General features: G+C 37.2%; 1 protein-coding gene and 1 pseudogene across 2 annotated transcripts in view; one reads left to right on the top strand and one right to left on the bottom strand.

The window, feature by feature from the left end:
• LOC111347678 (uncharacterized) overlaps positions 1-11,591 on the top strand; it is a 724,620-nt gene that overhangs the window by 95,200 nt on the left and 617,829 nt on the right. The gene's annotated exons all lie outside the window — the stretch shown is intronic.
• LOC148737660 (uncharacterized) overlaps positions 8,253-11,591 on the bottom strand; it is a 6,130-nt pseudogene continuing 2,791 nt past the window's right edge. The window contains exons 4-5 of the transcript XR_015996318.1: positions 8,797-11,591; positions 8,253-8,458 (exon numbers count right to left, since the gene is read on the bottom strand). The exon at positions 8,797-11,591 is cut by the window's right edge and continues 453 nt beyond it. The product of XR_015996318.1 is annotated as an uncharacterized LOC148737660 (transcript). The remainder of the gene's footprint in view (positions 8,459-8,796) is intronic.

Raw genomic sequence — 11,591 nt, 5'->3', positions numbered from 1 at the left:
ATACTGTTGAAATCTGTGAGATATTTTAACTTAATTGCAAGACCCTAAACTTACATTCTTGAGTCTAAAATCCCCTTCAGCCACTAAACTCTCGACCACAGGAGAGAAATATTCTCAAATTTTACTTGGTTGAGCATGGCTTTAACTGTATATATGACGCGAGAACTCTGCAGGGGGCCGCCCGTCAATCAAAAAAAATTCTTAGTTGGAAAGAAAATTTTATCTTCTTAAAAATCATATAAAGTTTTGTATACTTCCTCCATTGTTTGTTTCCTGGAAATGGGTTATTTGCTAGTCACCCCAAAAAGCTCAATTAAAAACAAGTTATAATAGGGTTAGGGGGTAATTTATTTCCGCATACGTTTTAAGGCACCAACTTTTTGTGAGAAGTGTTTCTTTATATAGCAAATGTGCTTTGACCATGACAAACGTAAAGTGAAAACCGAACTTTCGGACTTCAAGCAGGGCGTAGCGACGATTTGACGATTCGATGGCCCGGTAAATATTATGTTCGAGTAACAATGTGTTCAAAAAGTATTGTTTAATAGAAGATTTCGCGTCAAATCGAAGTTTTTTCAGAATTTTCAACATAACGCTGCGCAAATTCTGGCCTTCAAGGCAAGTAAACGACTATCTAAGCCTAATGAATTTTACCGCGTGGGCTTTGTACACGTAAGAAATTCGTACGTTTTTCACTTCTAACAGCAAATCAAAAACTGTTTTGAATAAGTCTGTCGTCCCGAAATATTTCTTGGCCATTTTAGTCTTACTTCCTATTGACAGTTTCTATCTAACTTGAGATCTCTTCACTCACGGACAAATTGCATTTTGAAATATGATGACCACGGGAGGTATAAATAAGAATAACTTCCCAGCGTGGCGCGACATTTCAAATACATCATGGGTCACGGGGATAAGTTTTCTCAGTTTATAATCTCTTGGTGCGGTGTGCTCAGGGAGTAATCATCATTTCTGAAGATTTACGCCTTAGTAAGGGTCGAGAGATGATATTTGGGAAAATATTCAAATTGTCGAAAATACTATAAACGTAGCAGAATAGAGCAAGGAAATCTTCCAAGATGTAGAGACTTGAGATTGGTTGTAATACACTCATCACAATTTTCAAAGCTCGCGGAAAAAAGGAAGAAAAAGAATTAAACATACCGTATTTCCAAAAGAAAGATCGAAGGCTTAAGAGTCCTTATTTCGTGCTTTGCAACTCAATTATGCGAATCAGTGGGTTCCACTGCCGACAATGAAAATAATATGTATCCGTTAACCGTAAATTGGCCAAAATATCATCATAGAAATCATGTGAAAGACATTTATAAATTAATTGCCAAAATTGCCAAAAAATTATCTCTCCTTACATTTCATAATGACGAAGAAAAAGCCTCCTTTCCACAGGGTTAGGCTTTTAATTTTGCATTACTGCGCAGGACCCTGTTACGAAAAATTGATACGCTATTTCAAATGCTCCTTGACAAAATGACTCTGTCCTGAGCTCATTTCTTAATGGTAAAAGAAATGCCACCAAAGAAAGCACAAACGCCCTGTGGATTTTTAAAAAATAGAATTGGCCAATGGCTAATACATGTTGCATGGATGGATAACTAATATATCGGCTCCGCGCGATCAAACGAAATGTAATAATGCAGTGGACACGTTTGGCTCAAAGTATGAATGTCTTGCAGTATCAGTAGCTTTCCTTCTTACCCAAAACATTTCTCACCACTCGAAGATATTGATGATAACGATAATGCATTTATATCAGCAACGCAGCTGAACGCTCGTTACACAAACTAACTGCCATCATTTGTTGACAGGTCCTTGCACAATAACCAGTTGGAGGACTTACCAAAAGAGATATTCATGAACAATACCAACATAAGATATCTGTAAGTCAAAAGGGAAGACTATTCCTCCTAATTTGAATCCTGCAGGCAATGTAAAAGGACAATGCACAGGGAAAACGAAAGTGTTGAAGAGATAGTTGTAACAGTTACTACACTGAAATTATCAGACATATTCACTAGTTAAAGAAAGTTAAAAAAAAATGTACTATTGTTTAAAATAAAATACCGATAGATAAGGCCACACTTTGTAGTCGTCAATCAGACAATCGTTATGATATCTGTATATATCAACCATGTCCACAGGTTCTTAGCCTAGTTTCCATGTACTGTAAGTACCATGTAGTACCATGCAGTCATAAAATACATTCTGCTGCATAAAATTGCCTTATGGGTAAAACCTTAGTACTCCGGACACCCCTCTAAACCGGACAGTTCCTCCGGTCCCAAGGGCGTCCGGTTTTGAGGGGTTCCACTGTGATTGCTCATTATTAGAATGTGTCAGAAGTTTTCGTCAGGAAATATAAGAAAATACACTTGCATAAATGTGCCCTCCGAAATTGAAAATAAATCATGGGTCGCGGGGATAAGTTTCCTCATTTTATGAACTCTTGGTGTGGTGTGCCAGGGGAGTAATCATCATTTGTGAAGATTTAGGCCTTAGTAGGGTTCGAGAGATGATATTTACGAAAATATTCAAATTATTGAAAATACTATAACGTGGCAGAATAGAGCAAGGATATCATCGAAGATGTAGAGACTTGAGATCGGCTGTAATAAACTCATTACAATTTTCAACGCTCACGCAATAAGAAAGGAAAAAAAAAAAAGAACCTTCTTCCGTATTCCAAAAAGAAAAATCGAGAGGTTAGAGTCATTACGTGTTTTGCAACTCAATTATGCGAATTAATATGATGCTGGTGCTAAAAATGAAAAAAAAAAATTATCCCGTTAACCATGAATTCGTCAAAATATCAACCGTTAGCCGTAAAAGCCATCACCCCATATAGCCACTCTTAAAAATGGACCTTCGCATTAGGGGTTAAGTGAATATCGCCCAGATCGACAAATTAAATTATGCACAATTCTTGAAAAGCCAATGAGGTTTCGATTAACTTTAGAGTAGGAAAGATTCATGCGCAAAGTTTTAAGGAAATCGATTTTTGGACTCGAAATGACCCGGACCACTTCTTCTAACTGGGTGAATTGTACATCTTTAAAAAGCCGCACCTACACTTAAAACTAGGAAATTCTAAAAAACATGCAATAGCTGAGAAAAATTCGTTCGCTACATACATCATCATAGAGTACAGATGAAAGACATTTGTAAATTAATTGCAAAAATTGCGAAAATATGATCTTTCCTTACATTTCATAACGGCAAAGAAAAAGCCTCCTTTCCACAGGGTTAAGCTTTTTATTTTGCATGACTGCACAGCGCCTTATTACGAAAAATTGATACGCTATTTCAAAGGCTCCTTGACAAAAAGAAAGGGAAAAAGGAAAGCTTCTGAATTACACTTTTTTCTGACTCTTCAGTTACAGTGTAACCAGGACTTGGTTACCTTGTTTCCTTTTGTTACAAGTTATTTTGAAGTTTTCTAAGCTTTTTACTTCTAAGTTTTAATTTGACGTGGGACGGTGGGAACATTCAACGTATTCGAAAGGTGTTCAATATTGAACCAGAAATATTTTGTTAAGATTTAGATGAAAACTGAAAAAAAATTGTTTAAAACCAATAGCGGAAAGAATAGGATAGAATAGAATATGGTAGCAGCCTTATCTAAAACATTCAAACTTTCAGCTTATTCCGATTTCGACAAATCCGTGTGCGAATAATCGTACTTATCCACCCTTAAAAATGAACATCACTAATCATAAAATATGCAAAGTTTGTCCAATAGAGCTTGAATGCAAGACTACTATGTCAGGTTTCTTTTGATTTTTAAAAGCTCCAGCTGATTCCTCAACAGAGATACATATTTTATTCCGGCCTCCCTGTCTTGGGAAATAAGCCTGATCGTATCATATGAATCTGTGCGTGCACAATAAAACAACTTTTATGTAATCTTTAATGTAATCTTTATATGACTAATCCAATACTTCCCACTCAAAACCATTGCTGTTAATTTACTCACCCCTTATCCCCTACGCGAAATTTAGGAATTTTGTTGATCTGAAAAAAGTGCTGAAGATTTTGGAGGAGGTACAAATCCCGTGTACTAGTCCTTCCTAAATCCAGACTCCATATTCTAGTGTCTCTAAAGCACGTTTCTTTATCTCAATTAAGTAACAAAATACCATTGGTGAACACCTCAGCTCTTTTCTCTGCACATTATCACAAAATACAGGAAGGTGTTAGATAACTCACGAACCCCCTATTCTCTAAGGCCTTTATAGAGGACATCCGGTTCCTTATAACCGTACTTCAATTTTATCATTTACTGTTGTTTATATTTCTGTTAAACTGGATTAAGGGATGCGCTAGAATTAGGGTGCAATAGGGGTCTGGTGTGTTGGTTCCATTTCGTCCTTTTTCCAAGTCTTTTCGTTGAAAATTGTTTTTAAAATCTAATAGAAATATTTTGTGGATGAGAAAAGTGTACAATATTGAACAGGAAGAAACTCCTTTTTTCAAAAAATTGAGGTGATAACTTCGGATATAAATACAAAGAAAGTAATAAAATAGCATCATTCTAAACAAACTTTTACATGATGAGCGACTTTGGCCGAATCTTTTCTTAGATCAAATGAAACTTAATTACTTAAGAGCGGCCCACCCGAAATAGCGCCTGGAGGTGTGCAATATGATAAAATTGAAGATACCCTAGCTTTGGCAGAATATACGTCTGGATGAATTATATCTAGACAAAATACTTTAAGTTCCATTGCATTTTTATATTACCCCAACGGCGGTAAAATCGATTTGGTGGCTCTCATGTCAGCTTCACTAGGTCTAGATAAACAATATTTGAACTTCGCTTGAGAATAAACCGAACCATAAATGTGACCAACGATTTTCTCAATGGAAAGAACGCGTATTTAGGAACAGTCTGAAGCGTTATTTGTCCAAATCCGTCGCGAACTAAGTTTTTGGGAAATTTTTGTTTTTTTTTTCATTATTCCACTCATTTAGGTGGACAAAGAAATGGCAAGACATCCTTTTGTTTGAAAAAAAAACAGTCTCCTCTTCAAGAAAAGACAGAAGACATCGTTTAAGAAGAGAAGTTGCATCCATTGCCAACAAACACGCCGATCTTTTTTTCTTTTTAAGTTGAAGGATTGTGAGCACTTTTCAGCACCACTGCAAAGTGTTGCGGCGTATACAGCACGGCAAGTGCATATTTACAGAGGGAAGGCACACGCTTCTCGACAAGGCAAAGATGCCTTTGAAAAACATCAGGAAGGATCTAGTGCACAGAACTATATTGCCAATTCTGAGATTGCAGAGTAAACAATTCAGGAGTTACCGCAGAGCTGGGCATTGTGATCTTCGAGAAAGGCTTTCCATTTTAGTGCTAAGCAGAAGGCCTTCCTAGAAGACAAATTTAAAATAGGAGAACACACTGGAATCATAGCAGATCCTGCAGAAGTGGCTCAGGATATGAGGCATGGAAATCATGAATATTGAGCCGCAGATCAGTCATTAGAGATGAATTCCTAGCACCCAAGCAAATGATGGTCAGTTGCCTAGGGTTCTCCTCCCGCAACTCTGATGCGCGCTGGCGGAGAAATCGTCAACGGCAGTTGGCACGAGAAGTAAAGGCCTATTCAAAAGTGGCGGCAAATAATGACAGCGCGATCACATCAAACAAACTATGTTTAAGGCATTTAGGCATGGAGGATGAGACAGAGAGAGGAGACCGGTTTTGAAATACCAAGATGAAGTTTTTAAACGGAGAAAAAATGCGTAAGGAGGGTTCGTTTGGCAGAAAATAAATGCAACTATGGGATGAGAGACCAAGAATGGTGAGAAAATCACGCTCAGTTTCCAAAGGCTCGACACAGCAGAGAAATTTGGTCTCCGGCGAGATTTAAGGGAGAGAAGTTTCTCAAGAAGCGGCACTTGGAGAAAATTCCTGAGGATGGTCGCGTGCTTCAAAGTTACAGCGACGAGTCAAATATCGTTGTAAAAGAATGACAAATGTGAATGTAATTTGAAACAAAGTTCTGAAGGAAATATGTTTATTAATGCAAGCAAATATTTTAAAATTTAATCTTTGTATCTTGTAGAAAGAAATACACCGGAGTAAATAAATAGAATTATGGTATTACCCAAACCTACCAGCTAAAAGCTTGTTTATTATTTGACTAACAATGATGTCTGATTCGTCTATGCAATTATGCTATCAGTATAGAGAATTACTCCTTTTAAATACAAATCTCATTTATCTGTGTAATGTGAAGCCTTCTTTTAAAAAAAAAAATGGTAATAGGAGGAGGGTGAAAAAAGCATTTGTAAAGAATCAAGTTGTTCTCAGAGCTAAAGAGATCGAATTTGTCTTAATTTATATATACTGACACAGATTATAGCTTGTTATCCTCTCTGGTGCCTTGAGATGTCAGACTAAAATGGAGATATCAGGTCAATGACAACATTGGTTTGATGAAGTGTATGTTTTAGGCCCTCGTATCAGTACATGAGGAATAGATTCAAGCACATTTTCTCTCTGAAATTTGTTGTCAAATACTATGTAATTGACACTACATTTACTAAATTTTGACAGGTCCGTGAGGAACATCCATTTGAAGAAATTACCATCAGGCATTTTCAGTCACAATACCCAGCTGAGTAGGCTGTAAGTTTGGAGTCTCTCTTAATATTGGTGTAAGAAGAACAATTCAAATCCCACCTTCAAAACAGACATTTGAATGCGTGTGTTATATTGCATATTTGATGTATATCAGTGGTCATGTCCCGAGTAAAGCCGTACTAAACATAGACTAAGAAATTTTTTTCTAAAACAGGCATTGTATTCGTTCGCAAAAATGGATTATCGAAGAAAAATTTGTTGAGGGATCATTCTAGGGTCAAGTTTACCGTTAGACCTTTTCCCTATTCCTTAAGTAGTCTCGTTATCAAGTCAAGAATGTTCTATGTAGTTCAGTGTTCAAGGCTGTGTTTCAGTCTTCTTCTGTTTATCCATCTTTGCACGGACAAATGAAAAAGCACAAACAAAAAAACAAAAACAAAAAAAAACAAAAAAAAAAGAAAAAGCAGCTTATATAGTGACACCTATAGTGACAACCCAGCTTAAATGAGCCAGTCATTTCACTTACAGTGCAATAACTGTAAACGATGATGTCATTTCCCTTTATTTCTTTCCAAGCGTCTATGAAACATTATCATGGTATACGCGAAATTTACAAATTATTTGGATGTGAAAAAAATGTTCAAGACTTAGGAGCTAGGGGTACGAATCCCGTGTACTAGTCCTTCCTAAATCCAGACCCCCCCTTCCAGTGTCTCCGAACCATGTTTCTTTAGCTCAATGAAGTAACAAAATACCAGTGGTGAACGATTCAGCTCTCTTCTCTGCACATTATCACAAAATACAGGAAGATGTTAGATAACTCACGACCCCCACCGATTCTTTAAGGCCTTTGCTGAGACTCCCGGTTCCTTATAACCGTACTTCAATTTGACTATTTACTGTTGTTTATATTTCTGTTAAACTGGATTAAGGGATGTGCTACAATTAGGGTGCAATGGGGGTCTGGTGTGTTGTTTCTATTTTGTCCTTTTTTCAAGTCTTTTAGATGAAAATTGTTTTTAAAATCTGATAGAAATATTTTTTGGATGAGAAAAGTGTACAACATTGAACAGGAAAAGGCTCCTTTTTTCAGAAATTTGAAGTGATCACTTCGGATATAAATATAAAGAAAGTAATAAAATAACGTCATTCTAAACAAACTTTTACATGGTGAGCGACTTTGGCCGAATTTTTTCGTAGATCAAATTAAACTTAATTACTTAAGAGCGGCCCTCCCTAAATAGCGCCTTGAGGTGTGCAATATGAAAAAATTGAAAATCCCCTAGCCGTCTGGATAAATTATATTTAGACAAAATACTTTAAGTTCCATTGCATTTTGATTTTGCGCGAACGGCGGTAAAATCGATTTGATGGCTCTCATGTCAGCTTCAGTAGGTCTAGATAACCAATAATTTGAACCTCATTTTACGTGCTGCGCTATGATCGAGAAGGATTTGGAAAAGACTCAAATTTACAAAAGCTAATGAATTTGAATACGATCTAGCCTCACAATTAATTAGGTAACAGCAAGACTTGCTAATGTTTAGGGATGAGATAGGGAATGGCATATCCAACTGTCCATGTGTTGTGACATCAACACAAATGTACCAAACTTGTGGGGTACACTAACTCACATACTCGAAAATTGTCCTTAATAAATCTTGTTTTATTCTCCTCTTTGTTTTCACAACGTCTCTCTTAATTTCTGCTCTCACACACAAAAACTGATTTTATCATCTCCCACGCATCTCCTGTTACAACCTCGTGATCTAGTCTACGCATGCTTATGCAACTTTCGCATTGTATCATCTCTAAAAGCGTCTCCTGTGTGCTTACGCAACTTCTGTTAAACTGGATGAAAAAAGCAAAGACATCAAGTTAAAATAGATACTACACATTTCTTTCAGTTCTGCAACCTGGGCAGAATTGGTCTCTATTCTTTTAAATTCCCCCTGCATTCCTCAGACACTCACCTATCTTCCTAAGAGCCAATCGTTGGATTGTTTATGCCTCTGTTTCGTCTTCACTTTCTTAAGTGTCAAGTCAACAATGGTAATATGAAGCCAATGCAATGGCTTGATTGCCACTAAGCCTAACTGGTAACTTGTTATACCTGTTGGCTTCATCACTAAAATGTTCTTTTACTCTTGAAGCCAAGTATCCCAGTCCACACCCCCCACCCCCCCTACCTGATGTATGCCTTACATGAGGAAAACTTCTCTTCTGCAGGTATTGCTTTAGGTCCACCTTTGACTTCTGTAACATCTCCTGCTTCCTAGCACGCTCCCCAACACTGTCTGTACCAGAAACCCTCAAAAGAGTCTCTATTCCCTATAGGTGCTCCCAGAGCAGAAACAAAAGGATCAAACTTTCCTCTTTCCATGGCCTCTAAGTATAGGAGATCAATATAATGTTGCCAGGCATTGATCTTACAATGCATGGGTTCTGGCCTTACCTTGTCTGGAAAATGCCCAATCCTAGGAAGATCAAACTGTCAGATACCATTTTCAGCCATGAACAGTAACTTTCTGGAATTTCAATTTTTTTTCTGAAAGGTTTTGGGGAAGAGAGGCAAGAAAATCGTTGTTGACCTTTTCAGTATTAGAGGTTCTCATTTCCTTAGTGTAAGGTTTCCAGGTGTCATCTTTACCCATTCCAAAACTACCCCCCTTAGTGTTCATGTTTCCTTTATGAACATTTGCATTTGAGGAAGGATATGTAGCTGCCTGGTTGAGTTCACTGGCTGCCCAGCTCTGCCAGGACATGCCTGCTCCTGGCTGAAATTCAACAATGCACCCTTTATCACAAACAGTGAAAACATTACCTTCAAACATTTTCATCTCTTCAGTGAGCTGCTTCCAGAGGTCATGCATTATTTGATCTTTCTCTTTTACACTTACACCTGATCACCAAAGTTCCAGCACACCATACGTACTTGCAATTGACACTGTCAGCTCATTTGTTTCAGGAGCTCCATCATCTGAGAACTGAAAAATTAAATGATTTTCATTTTCATTGAACCAGACATGCTTACAAGAAAGATGGGGAACTCTCATGTGCAAATCAATAATCAGAAACACCTGATGCCCCCTGGGATCTGTGTGACATGACCAATGTCTAAACTTTGAACAAACTTGTCAACATTATCATCTGACAAACTGAGCTTGGGTAACCTTAAGTCAACTCCAAGACATTTAATGATATGTAGCAGCCAGACCTCTTTTTTAGTATTAAAAAAAATTAACTTTGTGTTTTACAGACAAGATTTATATATTTAAGTGGCACGGACTGTTTAAGTACATCTTCTGAAAATTGATAATCATTAATGGCTCTCTCAGAAATACCCTGAAGAAATTGGCTCCTCATAGACTACTTTCATAAATGGCCACCAGATTAATATTCTTTTGTTGAAATTTAAATTAGCCTTTCTGGCCTCGTTCTCCAGTACAAAATTCAAAAGAATACATTATCTCAAGTGAGGCCAGAAAGGCTAATTTGAATTCAAACAAAAGAATATTAATCCAGCAGCCATTTATGAACGTGGTCAATGGTTTCGTAGCTTGCATTGGCAGCCAAAGAAATCCCATGCCCCATCCAATAGCGTACCTATTGTAGATTAGTCATTTCATGGAGCAGTCAGTCGAAAAGCCTGATTTTTCTTTCTTCTGCCATGGAAGTGAAAGGCCATAGCCACTCAATATAAAAAAAAAATAAGGTTGGGAAGCTTTATCCAATGTGAAATAAAGGACTTAAAAAAGCTCTTTAGTATAGAGAAGCGCACACAGAAAATAACATGTGACGTTGTAAAGATTATAAGACTTACTGGATATCTCTAAAGAAATGTGGGCTCTGGAAAGACCCTGTTTACCAGGCCAGAAAAGTGGAACTTAGGGACCAAGTTAATGCAGCGCGGGAAAAGATGCCCAATTGTGTTATTATAAAAGATGTGAGGTCAAGGTTTCCTAACCCTCCAGGCATTCCTTACATGGGGCATAAAAGGGAATAAGCAAATTCTCATACAAATGCCCATGTCAAGGAGAGCAATTATAAATATCAATTGAATAAGTTCATAAAACATATACAGTCATAACAAAATTAAGAGGTGGAAACATCAATAAAACTGCATGGAAAGTCCCTTAAATAATACCTACACTGTAATACTCATGAATGCTTCACTACTTAGTACCAGCAGTTGGTGTAATTATTCTTCCCTGGTTACCTCACATCTTTTACAAGACATTTGAGCTCCCATTTAAAGTTATCTCAAGAAGTCAGAATCACTGGTAAGCAGAATGGACATCAGTTATTTAGATTAAAAAAATGTAGAGCAGATGGTTTCCCTGAATTTGAATGTTTTTGCAGTAAGCACCCTGATCTCTGCCGGATGATTTGGATTCCTGGCATGTTGGTACATCTTCAGAGAAAATATTTCTCTATTCACATTTTCATTCTGCAAGAGAAATAAGTCAATAAGAAAGAGTAAGCATAGCATTCAAAAAGTGCAAAAGCAATTGTGCACAATTAACAACAGCATAAGTCTATTAACCAATCAAGAATGGCTACTTCCATGTGTATGTTGAAGGTGCCACCCCCATAGTGGATCCGCTTAGCAGCATAAATTAGCATCACTGAATGGAGAGATTCAATCCAGTATCTTTCCCTACACTGCAGAAGTTAACAGATTTTGAGTGGCTTTTTCTGTAACTAGCTAGAACATGAATTTTTTGTAACTTTTTTAAGGCCTTTACTGCAACATCCCTAATTTGGAAAAAGCAAACTTTTTTATACAAAGAAGCATGTGCCAATTAATTACCCACACGTAATCATAGGCATGTCTATATATTGAGGTTCCCATAATGGCTTTCCTATAGGAAGCTACAGCTTCAGGTTTAGTTAAAACCTTTTGCTCATTAGGTAGCCATTGTGCTTGCACCATGACTCTGCATGGCAATTGACATGATTTCCCTGAGTCATAAATAAAGAA

Source organism: Stylophora pistillata, chromosome 2 (assembly GCF_964205215.1).
Source record: "Stylophora pistillata chromosome 2, jaStyPist1.2, whole genome shotgun sequence".
NCBI classification, from domain to species: Eukaryota; Metazoa; Cnidaria; class Anthozoa; order Scleractinia; family Pocilloporidae; genus Stylophora; species Stylophora pistillata.
Note: the sequence above shows the minus strand (reverse complement) of the source record. Positions and strands in the feature narration are given on the sequence as shown.